This window comes from Peromyscus eremicus, chromosome X (genome assembly GCF_949786415.1).
Source record: "Peromyscus eremicus chromosome X, PerEre_H2_v1, whole genome shotgun sequence".
NCBI lineage: Eukaryota > Metazoa > Chordata > Mammalia > Rodentia > Cricetidae > Peromyscus > Peromyscus eremicus.
In genome coordinates, this window is record NC_081439.1 from 36434428 (window position 1) to 36449115 (window position 14688).

Here is a 14688-nt window from a genome sequence, read left to right on the forward strand (position 1 = left end):
ACTACAGAGATAGGAGAATAATAACTCTTCTTTTAAAGAATACTGAATTGTTCCTAGAATTTCCACAACTCCTATAACCCTAGGAGCCACGTGCTTTCACTGGGTCTGCCCAACTTTCTGAGTCCTAACTTTGCAACTTTTCCTTTTCCTTTGTTCTTTCTTCTTTCAAATGCTGGCCAAAAATCAAAGTGTGCTTTTTCTGATATGTTGGGATTACAATCTTTCTTTGAAGCTTCTCTGTAAACTCTCTACCATAGGGCTGCTGCCGCCACATGGTGGACCTTCCTGCCAGTAAATCAAAGAATATGGCTGTTTTCTTCTCCACCTCTATTATCTTCCTTTAGACAGATGTTGGTATTCACATCTTGGCAACTAAAGTTGTTTTATTTTAAGCTATAATAAAATTTTCCTTGAACTTCAAAAAAAAAATGTCTCTCTCTACATCAATTAATGAAATCAAAATCACCTGTTACACAGGCCCATCTCCTGGATGATTTTGGATTCTGTCAAGTGAAACACTGTTTTAATCAATTTTAAATGCATTTCCATATTGTATATGGTTTAATATTCTTATTAGAGCCGTTTGTTTTCTCCTCACTGAATAGTGCTGGATAGTTAACCTTCAAGAATAGGCTGTGCTAGAAAAATATTCCCCTCTAAATTAACACAAAATAATGAGAGACACGCAAGCCAACAGATGAATAAATCACAACATGGAAACACAAGAAACATAAAAATACAAGTTAACATGACTCTCTTAAGCAATATTAACTCCTCAACTACTGAACCCAAACATACTGAAGTGGATGAAATTCCAGATGTACTTTTCAAAAGTTTTCTAACAAAAATGAAAAATCGCCTGAAAGAAGATCCATGAACTGTCAAGGAAAGCCAGGCACAGTGAGTAAAAATTAAGCAGCATAGATGAGATCAATAATGTCAATGAAAAAGTTAGCAACATGAAAGAGAAAGCAACAGATAAACTGTGACTTTAAACAACAACAACGAAATAAAAAATGGTGAAGATCACAAAGTGACTCAAACAAGCAGAAGAAAGAATCCCAGGATGAATTACAAGTTTAAAGAAATACTACATTCAAACATCAAAAGAGAAACAACAACAAAAAACACAAACAAACAAAAAAAAGCATGAAAATAATGTTCAGGAACTCAAAAATAAAATGTAATAAAAGATAACGTGACAGCTGAGTAATACTCTATTGTATAAATGTGCCACATTTTCTTTATCCATTCCTCAGGTGAAGGGCATCTAGGTTGTTTCCAGGTTCTGGCTATTACACATAAAGCTGCTATGACCATAGTTGAGCAAGTGTCCTTGTGGTGTGACTGAGCATCCTTTGGGTAGATATCCAAGAGTAGTATAGCTGGGTCTTGTGATAGATTGATTTCCAGTTTTCTGAGAAACTGCCACACTGACTTCCAGGCAAATGGAGGGAACTAGAAAAAAACATTCTGAGTGAGGTAACACAGATCAAGAAGGACAAACATGGTATGCACTCACTCATAAGTAAAAGATAACTATGTCAGGCTTTTTCTTTTGGGTCACCGACCAGCTCCAAAATCATGACACAGAGACTTCTTACTGGTGATGAATGTTCAGCCTTATCTTAGCTCTTATTTTAATCTGTTTCTCTTTATGTACCTTTTGCCTCAGGGCTTTTTATCTTTCTTTCTGTATATTTTACTTTCCTGCTGTCTCTGTATCTGGCTGGCTGGCCCCAGGCATGTTCCTCCTTCTCCTATTCTTTTCTTCTCATTCTTTTTGAGCCTAGATTTCTCCTCCTACTTATTCTCTCTGCCTGCCAGCCCTGCCTATCCCTCTCCTGCCTAGCTATTGGCCGTTCAGCTTTTTATTAGATCTATCAGGTGCCTTAGGCAGGCAAGGTAAAACAGCAATACATCTTTGCATAATTAAACAAATACAGCATAAACAAATGTAACACATCTTTACATTGTTAACAAAAGCAGCATAAACAAAGGTAACACATCTTTGCCCAGTTAAAGTAATATTCCCCAACAGGTATCAATACTACAATCTACAGACCCAGAGAGACTAAGTAAAAAGGAGGGTTCATGGGGTGGTTGGGGGGAGGGGTGTTCAGATCTCTCTGGGAGGCAGAAATAGAAGAAACTTTGTGAGTGGACTAAGGGCAGGTGGGGGATGTGAACTTGAGCAATCAGGTTGGTTGCAGCGGCGGGGGAGGGGGGGCTACTGAAAGAGACGACTAGAAAAGGCAGGCATTTCAGGGAAAAACCTGGCACAAGGGAATCTCCCAGGAATCTACAAGGATGACCCCAGGTAAGACTCCTAGCAATAGCAGATACATAGCCTGAACTGGCCATCTCCTGTGACCAGATTGCTACCTAGCCCAACTGTCATCAGAGAGGCTTCATCCAAGAACTGATAGAAACAGATTCAGAGACCCACAGCGAAACATGAGGTAGAGCTTTGGGAATCCTTCAGAAGAGAGGAAGAAAGGATTGTAAGGGCCAGAGGGGTCAAGAATACAATAAGAAAACTCAGAGTCAGCTAACCTGGGCTCAGGTGCCCACAGAGACTGAACTGACAACCAAGGAGCCTTCATGGGACTGACCTAGGTACTCTGCATATATGTTACCGTTGTGTAGCTTGGTCCTCTTGTGGGACTCCTAACAGTGGGAAGAGGGGCTGTCTCCAGCTCTTTTACTGGCTCTTGGGGACCTTACTCCTCAAACTGGGTTGCCTTGTCCAGCCTTAATACATGAGAGGTGCTTGGTCTTATTGCAACTTGTTATGCCGTGTTTTGTTGATACTTGTGGGAGACCTGCCCTTTCCTGAATAGAAACAGAGGAGGAGTAAATTGATCAGTGGGAACAGAGGAGGGTGGGAAGAACTGAGAGGAGGAAAGGGAAATTGTGGCCAGGATGTAAAATACACAAATATATTATTTTTTTAAGATAAACAAAACCTTAAGTATCCAAGTGTTAAAAGAAGTAGCTGAGATTAAAAACTAAAAGCACTAAGAATGTAGTCAATGAAATTAAAACATATTTCTTGAGGTTTATAGAAATGAATATTCAAATGCAAGATGCATTTAGAATTCTAAATAGATATGAAAAGAGAAGAACCTCTCCATAGCATAGCATGCTCAAGATTTCAAAAATACAATCAAGGAGAATAGTAAGAGATGTAGAGCAGAAAACAGAACAAAACAATGAAATACAGAGGCAGAAACATCTCAGTAACACCAAATCCCTCACTGAAACCCCTTACAGCCAGAAAAGCACAGAATATCATCTTTGAAGTTCTTAAAGGGAGTGACTACCAACAAGAAGAGATGTCTTTTTTTAACTTACAAAGTAGTAAGGACATTCAAGACAAACACATAGAGGATGGTGACAGTTTTAATCATGAAGAAGGAATAATTTTATTGGAGGAGTACATGAACAAGGAAGAATCATGAAGAAACCCATCAAGTACAACACCCCCAATGATAAGATAAAAAGAAACAGTAAACAATAATCTAAAAAATCCAAAAAATCAACAAAATCACAAGAACTATTAAACATCTTTTAATAATAACTTTAAATATAAATGACTTCAAATCACCAATAAAAAGATGAAGACTAAGAAATAGATGGGAGGTGGGATGAGAGGAGGTGAGGAGGGGGGCAGGAGAAGAGTAGGGAGGGGAAACTGGGGTTGGTATGTAAAATGAAAAAAAATTTAAATAAGTAAGTAAAAGAACTAGGACTCATTGGTGTAATCTCTTATTGATAAGGAGCAAAAGGATAGAAGACTAGCTACCAACTGAGTAGATATGGAAAGCAAGCAGATATAGCTATTTTGGTATATGATAAAGTATACTTCAAATCAAAATTAGTGAGAATAAGACAGTAGTTAATTTTAGTAAAGTGAACTTTTACTAATCTACCAAGGATATGTAACTATTATGAAGAACATATAGATACCAAATCTTGGGACTTTCAATTTCATACAGTAAACACTAATAGAAAAAGTCCTATAGGTACTCTTATAGCACTAATTATTGATTTCAGTTCCTCATTCTCATCTTTATATAGGTTATCTGTGCTGGTTACTTGTCTGATTTTTGTAATAAAATACCCTGACTAAGCATCAAAAGAAATGAAGTGTTTGTATTGCTTCACCATTCCAGGATCTATCACTACAGGGAGTCATGGCCACACCACAGGGGCTTTAGACCGCTAGTAATTGTGCATCTACAATTAGGAACAGAAGACGAATATTGCTATTCAGGTCTCTTTTTTTTCTTTTTAAATCAGTCCAGGACCCCAGGCCATGAAATGCTGACTCCCACATTTAGGGTGAGTCTTCCTAACTCAGCTAAGCCAATCAAAATATCCCTGACAGACACACCCAGAGACTAACCTTATCTAGATAATCCCTCAGAGGCTCCCTTTCTTCATTATACATCCTGTTGACAAGCCACATAAAACATCACATGGTATGAACTAAAGTTAACAAAGAAACACCAGAGCTAGACTAGACCATACATAGATTTGACTTAACAGATCCCTACAGAATAGTTTGTTAAATAGGTATGGCATATACATTCTTCTTGATACCCCATGGAATCTCCTCTAAAATATACCACATGTAGGTATTTTTTGTGCAAATTAAGTCTTAATGAATGCAAAACAATAAACACAGTTTATTTCATAAAATATAGTGGGAATAAAAATAGAAGTCAATAACAAGAAAAGAACAGAAACTATACAAATACACAGATGCTGAACAATATACACACTTTACCAGTCTTAAAAGTTAGCATGCAAAGTGAGATTTGTTATGGCATTTCTTTCTTTCTTTTTTTTTTTTTTTTTTTTTTTTTTTTTTTTTTTGGTTTTTTGAGACAGGGTTTCTCTGTGTAGTTTTGTGCCTTTCCTGGATCTTGCTCTGTAGACCAGGCTGGCCTCGAACTCACAGAGATCTGCCTGCCTCTGCCTCCCGAGTGCTGGGATTAAAGGTGTGTGCCACCACTGCCCGGCTTGTTATGGCATTTTCATCCACCCCCTTTCCCTACTAATTTTTATGTATATAGGTATTTTACCTGCACATATGTCTGTGCACCACATACATGCCTGGTGCCTGCAGAGGTCAGAAGAGGGTGTCATATCCCACTAGGACTAGAGTTACAGATAGTTATGAGGCAATGTGTGAATCTGGAAATAAAACCCAGGTCCTGTGGAAGAGCAGCCAGTTCGCTTAACTGTTAAGCCATCTCCCCAGCCTCCCTTTTTCCATATTGTTGATCTTCTTGTATTGACATCCCAGATCCCAAGACTTCCTCCTACTGCTTCATTGCTTCCTTCAATAGCCATCCTGTGGTGGTTTGAGTGACATGTCTCCCATATTCTCAGGTATTTGAATACTTGGTCCCCATTTGGTGGCTGTTTGGGGTGTCGCAGGAGGTATGGCCTTTCTAAAGGAAGTATGTCATTAGGGGCATGTTTTGAAAGCTGAAAGACTCATACTATGTCAAGTTCACTCTCTCAGTTTCCTACTTGTGGTTGGAGATGTGAACTCTTAGCTCCTATTCCTGGTACCATGCCTACTGCTTGCTGCCATGCTTTCCTACCATGATGGACTCATATCCCTTTAGCATCGTAAGGGAAGTAATTCCTCCCTTCCACAAGTTGCCTTGGTAATGGTGTTTTATCACAGCAATAAAACAGTAACTAGTATACATCTCTTTATGTTTTTATTTATTTATTTTTATTTTTATTTTTATTTTTTTGGTTTTTCGAGACAGGGTTTCTCTGTGTAGCTTTGCGCCTTTTCCTGGAACTCACTTGGTAGCCCAGGCTGGCCTTGAACTCACAGAGATCCGCCTGGCTCTGCCTCCTGAGTGCTGGAATTAAAGGCATGTGCCACCACCGCCCGGCCTCTTTATGTTTTTATGTCATGTGTATTCTATTACACTTTTTAATTTTCCCCTAGAGATCTCTTTTCTCCTCTCATACTTCATTCTCTAGTTTTATGACCTACCCTGCATAACCAAACATATATATATACAAATATATAAAAATTAAATCTCCAAACCACATATGAGAGAAAACCTATGGTAGTTCTCTTTCCAAATCTGTGCCTCTTCACCTAACATAAGAATCTCCAGGTCTATCCGTTTTCCTCCAAATGCCATCATTTCATCAATCTTTTCAGTTGAATAAAATTCCATTGTGTATATATACTACATTTTATCTACTCATTTCATAATGGAAAGAAATGGTTCTCTTCCTTAGCTGTTGTGAATATTGTAGCAATAAACATGGTTGTGAAAGTATGCCAGTAGTAAGACTTAGGGTCTTTTGAGTATTTGTCCAGGAGTATTCTAGCTAGGTCTTATAATAATTCTATTTTCATTTTTTTGAAAACCTATATACTGATTTACACAGTGTGGTACCAGCTTACATTCTACCAGGGTTACAAATAGGAAGGGAAGAAGTCCAATTATCCCTATTTGCAGATAATGTAATCCTGTACTTAAAAGTCTTCAGCAAAACTTATATAAACAATTTCAGCAAAATAGTAGGATATAAAGTCAACATTTAAAAATCAGTAGCTTTTCTATATGCCAAGAAAGAACATGATGAGAAGGAAATAAAGGAAATAAAAATCAGTTCCTAATAGCATTAAAAAAATAATAGGTGCTTTGGGAGATAGTTCAGTGGATAAAGCACTTGCCACACACGTGAGAGGACAAGAGTTCAGATCTCCAGTACCCAAAGAGGTGGGTTGGCTCCCTGAGACAGTGTCTTCTTATTCCCAGAAGACTCTGCCAGGAGAATAGTAGGAAGGCACTTGGGTGGGTATATAGACAGGGCCAATACTGGAAAGGAAAGAACCCAGGAGCCCTAGGAATCATCCATGTTAGCATCTGTTTAACTGACTTCCTGTTTCAAGCTTCTCCCAGTCTGAATGTATAAGTTATTAATTTTGTTTTCAATGAGGCATGGCCTTCTGTCTTTCCTGGTCATCCAATTGTTTGCTCATGCCAGGAAATGAACTTGGCAGTCACCTAGACAACAATGGTCATTCCCTTTACACACATACACACAAAATAAATCAATAAAAGCATATATATATATAAGTGCTGTAGCGAAACTCATTTCTTTTTATGCTGACAAAATGAATAAAATATAAACTCTTTAGAAAAGAAAATTAATGAGTTAAATGCTACAAAAATACTATTCAATCAGCTGTTCTCTTCATTAAATTCACTATGCATAGAAGTTACTATAGTTGAGCAACTTTATCAAAGTGAAAACTCGAAATTTCTTTTAAATATTATTTTTAGAGTAGTCATTCATGTATATATAAACTACTCTATTTATCTTTAATAGATTATCTGAACTAAACATAGTTACTGTAAGTTAAATTGAGAAAGCTATTTTGTGCTGACATTAGAATTTCCAAGCTAATTCTCAAAAAGTATCTATCATATGAATTGATATTCATATTTCCTGTCCATTTTACCCTACAAGTTCTTCATGCCTAGCAGCATTAATGCTGATATACAAATCCAATGTTTTCAAGGACCTCAAAAGACCAACAGGAAATTCAGATAAGTGAGTCAAAGGTATATGAGAGTTATGATATGTGCTAGTATGCAGATAAACACAGTGAGCTATAAAATTAGACAAGAAGTCAATTTATCCCAGACTGTTAAAAGAATGGGTTTCCTGGAGATAGATACCTTTAAAAATGAAATTAATGAGATAAATTGGGGCTAAACAAAGGAAAGAGAGTGATGAAGTTTTCGAAAATTCCAAGGAGAAAGCATGTGCCAAATTACTAAGGCAATGGCACAGGATGATAATTAAATGATAGAAAAGTGCCTCTATGCTTCTGAATGATGCAAGCCTGATTGTCTGTGTAGCCAAAGGGAAACGGAAATCCTTCACAAAAACAAATATAGCACTGAAATAAATAAATAAAAGCCTTTCATCCAGCAAAAACAAATACTGCTCAAAGGAAAACTGGTAAAATATGCAACAAGCAAACCATGCTTCTCTATCAGTAGGATAACATCTTCATCCGTATCCTTAAATGTACACTTTCTCAGTATATTAACTGCTATATAAACATGACCTTTCAAAGCATCAACTTGACTAAGGGTTTCAAAACTCACTCTGCACAACTCTGCCACAGCTGCATCATAGGAATGAAAGTGAATGGCCCATGCAGAGCCACTAATATGAACTCTTATTGTGCCTTCAGGGAAATCATATGACCTTCCAAAAGCAATCTAAATATGTAAATGTTATAGGGCCCAACATGTAAACCGTGACAGACAAATCAATTGTTTAAGGCCATAGGGGCTACATTCAGGAGTCCAACTGTGTCTGTGCTCTGAATCTATGAACTTAAGCAAAAGCAGATAGGAGTATTTGAAAAACAACTTGCATCTGTACTGTAAGGCGATTTATCTTTCTTGTCTCGATTCTCTGAACAATATCTATATTATATATAGATAATTATTGACATAATAATAACATTGCAGTAAGTATTATTAAGCAATCTAAAGATATATTTCAGCATACAGGAAGATGTTCACAGAAGCTGTCACAAATTTAGCTAAAAAATCCCAGGATAGGCCATCCTTAAAATGCAGAATACCATTTCTAATGCCAATTCCAGGCATCCTCTGCTCTATTCAAACACTATTACTTGTTCTTTCCTTAGCACAATCAGCAGTGATTGGCTGGCCCGCACCGTCTCTGAGGAGCGAGGGTCTGGATCACCCTTTCTCATTCAGTTATGAGGCTCGAGCAGACCTCACTGGTGGCCTTCTGACAGTGGGTACTGTCCTAGTGCAAGAGGGACCCGAGAGCACAGTTGCCCAAGCATCCCTTGCCTTTCAAAATTGTGGTGCTCCCTCAACAGTCCTTGTCACGGCCGCTGACAGTGGGCACCAGACTAGCTAGCACTCTTGATCCTAAAGAAGAAGAGAGGGTCCTCAGTATCCCTTCTCATTCAGAAAGCTTGGTTGTTTGCCCTGCTACTGCATGCAGAATGGCCAGGTGAGGCAGCTCGGGACTGGCCCGTGCAGGCCCAAGGACAGCCATTCCAAGGGCCCCCTTGAGCTTTGCTAGATTCCTGAGGCCAACTGTTGCTGGAGTTCTGTGCGCTTTGCCTTCCAGACATGTCCGCAGTTCTCGAGAAAGGAGAGCCTCTCTCAGAGGATAATGCTTAGCTGCTGCTTACCGCGAGTCACCATTGGCAGGTACAATCACTGCCTCTTGAGAGGTGACATTTCCCGTTTCCCTTTTTCTTGCTCAACTACCTTATTGGCTGAATGGCCGGATGTGTAGAGAGAGGCCAGCGAACATCAGCCTGGATGTTACCCTCTGACCATAGACTGCAGTTTTCCCAGCCTCTCCGGCCTGGGACCTCCTTCTGTGTCCTCCAAAGGGATGATGACACCCCACCCCACTGGAGGAAGCACTTGACCAGCACCAAAAACCCCAGGGACTTCGCACCTCCAGGGATGATTCGACTGACTTGGCACAAGTTCAGGTGCCAAAAGCCCTATGAGGACAAAACATTCAAAGTCCCCGACTTGTGAACTGCATATAGCCTGTGGAGTTTTAGGGCTCTTATAAAGAGTACATCCGGTAAGAAAATCCTGAACCCAATAAAGGAGCTGAAAGAGAACAAGGAAGGAAAAGTTTCACTTTTGTTGGAAGTTCCCGAGTGCAGGAGTAACCCACTGAGCAGGGAACCCAGACCATCCGATGCCTTACAGCCTGGCACCAGAAAAAGAGTGGCCTCAACTTTTGGGCCCATACCTGCGAAGGTGAAAAGAAGCCTGACTATGTCTACTGTGTCTGAAGAACCTATGGACATTGACAAGTCGGGCACCAGAGTAACTGCAACATCTTCAGGACACTGTGCTAGAGATGCTAGTGAAAAGTTTAAAGAAGATGACACAGAGCCTGGGCTGTCTTCTGCTGACTCTTCCACTGACCAACGTGGCCTGATAATTTCCCCACATGTTCAAGGGTCTTCGCAACCTTCCCCACCTATCCATGGAGCCCTGAGATCTTCCCCTTCTTCCCAAGATGCTCAGGAACTATGTCTATCCACCCAAGAGGTTCTGGGAGGACCCCAATGTGATCAATGGGCTATGGGCCATTCCACATCTGCCCAGGTATCCCAGAGACCTCCCACTTGTGAGGAAAGGAAAATCAGACATGTTTCTTCTTCCAGAAGGGGTTTCAGAAGTCCATCCTCTACCCAAGGGGTCACCAATCATTCCAGTTCTCCCCCAAAGAGTTTAAGACAAGGCCCTTCTGATCAATGGGGTCTCCAACAGGCCCCATCAGACAAAGAGGGTTCCAAAACTTCTCCAAAAGAGGGGCTCTGTGATTTTTCATTTTCCCAAAGTGGATTGAGTCCCACCTCCTCTTCCCAGGGGACTTTAACACCTTTGACAGCTGCCAAAGGTGGCTGGAGAGCTACTCCCTCTCATGAAGACGGCCAAGGTTGTGCCCCCTCTCCCCAAAAAGGACCCTAAGCAATCAACTTCTGTTGAAATGAGCTTGAGTCCTGCCTCTTCTGACCAAGGGAATTTCATAACTTTCTCATTAAACCAAGAGGGCGTTAAATGTCCTCCACCATTAAAAAATGGGCTCAGATCTTTCCTTACAGCCCAAAGGGGCCTAAGCCCAACCACTATTCCCCAAATGGTCCTAACACCACCCATATCTTACCAAGCAGAAACAAAACTATTTACATCTATACCAGGGGCTCAAGGACCTTTTGATCTTCAGAAGGTGACCTAGAGAGTTTCACATATACATAAAACGTGGTAGGAACTCCCAAGGGACTCTTGGGCCTTCTCAATACACACAAAAGGCTCTGGCACCTCCACCATCTTCCCCGGGGGTTCTGAGTCCTTCCATGTCTGTCAAGGGGACACCAGGATTGTCCACATCTAGAGCAGAGGGTCAAAGACATATTCTCTCTCACAAAGGGAGATTCAAACATTCTCCTGCTATGAAAAGGGATCCTGGACATTTCCACTGAAGCAAAAGGAGATGGAGAGATCCTCCTTCTGAACAAGGGGATTTCACAGTGTCCCTATTAGACCAAGAGGGCTTCAAATATCCCCCAAAAGGCCCTCCTGTCTCATCATGTGGCCCAAAATAACCAAACATATTCCAAGACACTCCATGTGTGCCATGCAAGTTCCACATCTGCCCAGGGTGCTGAGACAACACAACCTTCCCTACTTCCTCAGTGGTCTCTAGGACTTTCCACATCTGTAGGAGAGGCTCTTGGAATTTCTACAAATACATCAGGGATACCAGGACGTTCTCCACCTGCCCAGCCCTCTCTGGGTTCTACCCTATCTGATTAAGGTACCGTGGGACAGGATACAGCTACAAAAGGAGCTCTAGCCACATCCCTATCTTTAGAAATGGCTCTCAGATGTGACACATCTACAAAAAATGTTCCAGGACACAGTGCATCTGTACAGAGTTCTAGATCCAACCCTGTGTGATCAAGGGGCCATGACACATGACATGTGTACACAAGAGTCTGTAGCAACTTTCACATCTAGAGAAGGGGATTCCTTGGATTCCACCTGTACACAAGCACCCACAGGACCTCCCTACACTTCACAGAAGGCTGTGGGAACTTTCCCATCCCCCCAAGAGTATCAGAAATTTGCTACAACTACAAAAGAGGCTATAGGCACTTTCTCATCTGCACAAATGGCTGTTAGTCCTTCCACATGCCCACAAGTGTCTCCAGACATCCAACAAATACCCCCAAGGCTCTGAATTGTACCTTATCTGCCCAAGGGGCCTTGGAACCTGTTTTGTCTGTCCTGCTGCCTCTGGAACCTGACATCTCTATACAAAAGTCTTTATCACCTCCACCTGAAGAAAATGTTCCTGGAACTACAATGTGTACATGAGGAGCTCTAGAAAAGTCCTTTCCTGCCCATGAAGCTCTTAGATCTCCCACATATGCCCATGATGCTCCAGGAGAGACCACGCCTACACAGGAAATTCTAGTACCTCCCCCTCATTCTGAAGCTGTAGTCAAGAAACACACATGTATACAAGACACATTAGCAGCTTTCCCACATGAGCAACAGACTCTAGGATATACCATATCCAAACAAGGTGCTTTATGATCCTCCCCATCTACACAAGAGGAATTCATGCATATCCCATCTCAGGAGGGAAATATTAGACATTTTCCTTCTACCCAAATGGACCCAGGGCATTCCATGTCTACCAAAAAAGGGGTTGAGAGTTGATCTTACTGACCAAGGGGACTTCAGTACTTCCTCATCTGAGGAAGACAGTTTCAACCTTCTCCCTAATGTAAAAAGGGGATGTGCATCTTCTGATCCCAAGGAAACATCAATAGCTACATGTATTCCACAGGTGAGTCCCACATCTTCTATATCTGTCCAAAAGGCCCTGGAGTGTTCCACATCTGACCACAAGACTATGGAACCTTGCAAATCTATCCAAGGGCCTCGTGGACATTCCATATCTTCTGAAGAGGCTCACAGGCCTTCTCTGTCTTTTGCAATCACCATCTGCCCCAGGACTACAGGGACATTCTCTATCACTGTCAAGGGCTCCAGAAAATTCTCTCCATGCCCAAGGGGCTTTGTCACTTTCCAAATCTAAACTAAAAACTATGAAACCTTCCTTATCTGCCCAAGGATGTGAGGCAAAGTCCACATCTATACATAGAACTCTAGGACTTGCAACATTAGCACAAGAGTATCTGACACCTCCCATGTCTTCTAAAGCATCTAAAGATCCTTCTTCTTCTGGCCTTCTTGCTAAAGAACATTTACACCCCCCCCCAAGGTCTCCAATACCACCAACATCTAAGCAGGGGTATCTGGGAATGTCACCACTTGTCCAAGGGTTTCTAGTACGTTCACCATCTGCCCCAGGAGCTCTGTGTTGTTTACAGTCTGCCCAGGGAACAATAGAACTTTTGTCATCTGCCCAAGGGACTCAAGCAAAATTTTCATCTTCACTAAATTATTCAGGACATTTGCCCCACCTTCCTGGAGATCTGGGACTTTCCTCATTAGAACAAGGAATTTTACAACATGTCCCCTCTTCTCAGGGGGCTCTGGAAACTTCTTCATGTTCACATGGGGTGTATTTGCAAAGGCCGTTGGTGTCTTTGCAAAGGCCTCTGCATCTTTCCATACATACTCAGGGGATTGCTGGTACTTCACCATCTACCCAAGGAGCTCTAGGACCTTTGTTATCTTTTCCAAGCAAAGTAGGAACTTTGCATTCTGCACAAGAGTTGCTAGGATGTTTGCCATCTGCACAAGCATCTCAGGAAATTTTTCCATCACTCTTTGTGGCTCTTGGACCCTAACTGGTGGCTCCAGAGCCTCTGGGCTTTTCATCTTTGTCTCAGGAGACTTCTTCACATTTGCCACATGCTCATGGAGTTCTAGAATTATCTCAATATGGCGCAGGGGCCCTAAATTTGATACCATCTTCACAATGGCATCAGGGAAGTTCCTCATCCTCAGAAGGGAGTATAGCACCTGTGCTCTCTTCCCAAGGGTCTGTGGGACATTGTGCATAAGAGGCTATGGAAATTTCCAAGTCCACACAGGAACATCAGAACATTCTCTGTCTTGCCTATGGGATATGGCACCTTTCCTGTCTTCCTAAGGGACCCTAGGACCATTGTCATCCGTGGAAGTGGATGTGGGGACATATTCACATACCCCAAGATTTCCAGGACATTTGACAAATGTATCAGGGTTTCCAGGATCTATGATATCTGACCTTGATACTGTTGGGAATTCCTTGCCTGCACAAGGAATTCTCATACATTTGCCATCTGCTCAAAGGGATGCAGGATGTTCCCTGTCTGCCCAAAGAGCTCCAGAACTGTCCACATTGGAAACAGGGACCATACAACCCTTGGAACCAGCTCAAGTGGTTCTGATAAACCCATCATCTTCCAAAGGGACTAAAGGACATTTTCAATGTGCACAAGATGCTTTTGAACATTTATCACCTAGTGTAGGAGTCCTTAAACATTCCCCAACCCATCAGGGGACTTGTGGATGTTTGACATCTGCCACAGATGCTCTTGAAATTTTGCCATCTAATTCTGAACCTGTGGAAAATTCTCCTTCTGCCAGGTGTGGTCTGGAATCCTCTTCATCTGCTCCAAGGGTCCCTGGACATATGCTATCTGACAAAGAGACTGAAAAACTTTCTATATCTGCACATGAGTCTCTAGGTAATTCACTATCTACCCAAGAGACTCAAGAACATTTAGCATCTTCAGTAGGGAATCTGAAACCTTGCCAATCTGCCAAGGAGAGACTCAGAACTTTGACACCTTCACAAATTGTTCTTGAATGTGCTCCAAGTATTTCAGGGACTCTAGGAGTTTTGTCACCTCTTCCAGGGCATATGAGACTTTCTTCATTAGCACATTAGACACCAGAGCATTCACAATATGCTGAAGTGGATGTGGAATCTTCTTCCTCTGCCACAAGGGCTCTAGGACCTGTGGCATTTGCCCAAAAGTCTTTGGAAAATTCCTTATCTGGACAAGGGATTATAGACATTATAAACATTGTTATCTTCCCAAGGGGAAGTGGGACCTTTATTTTCCAC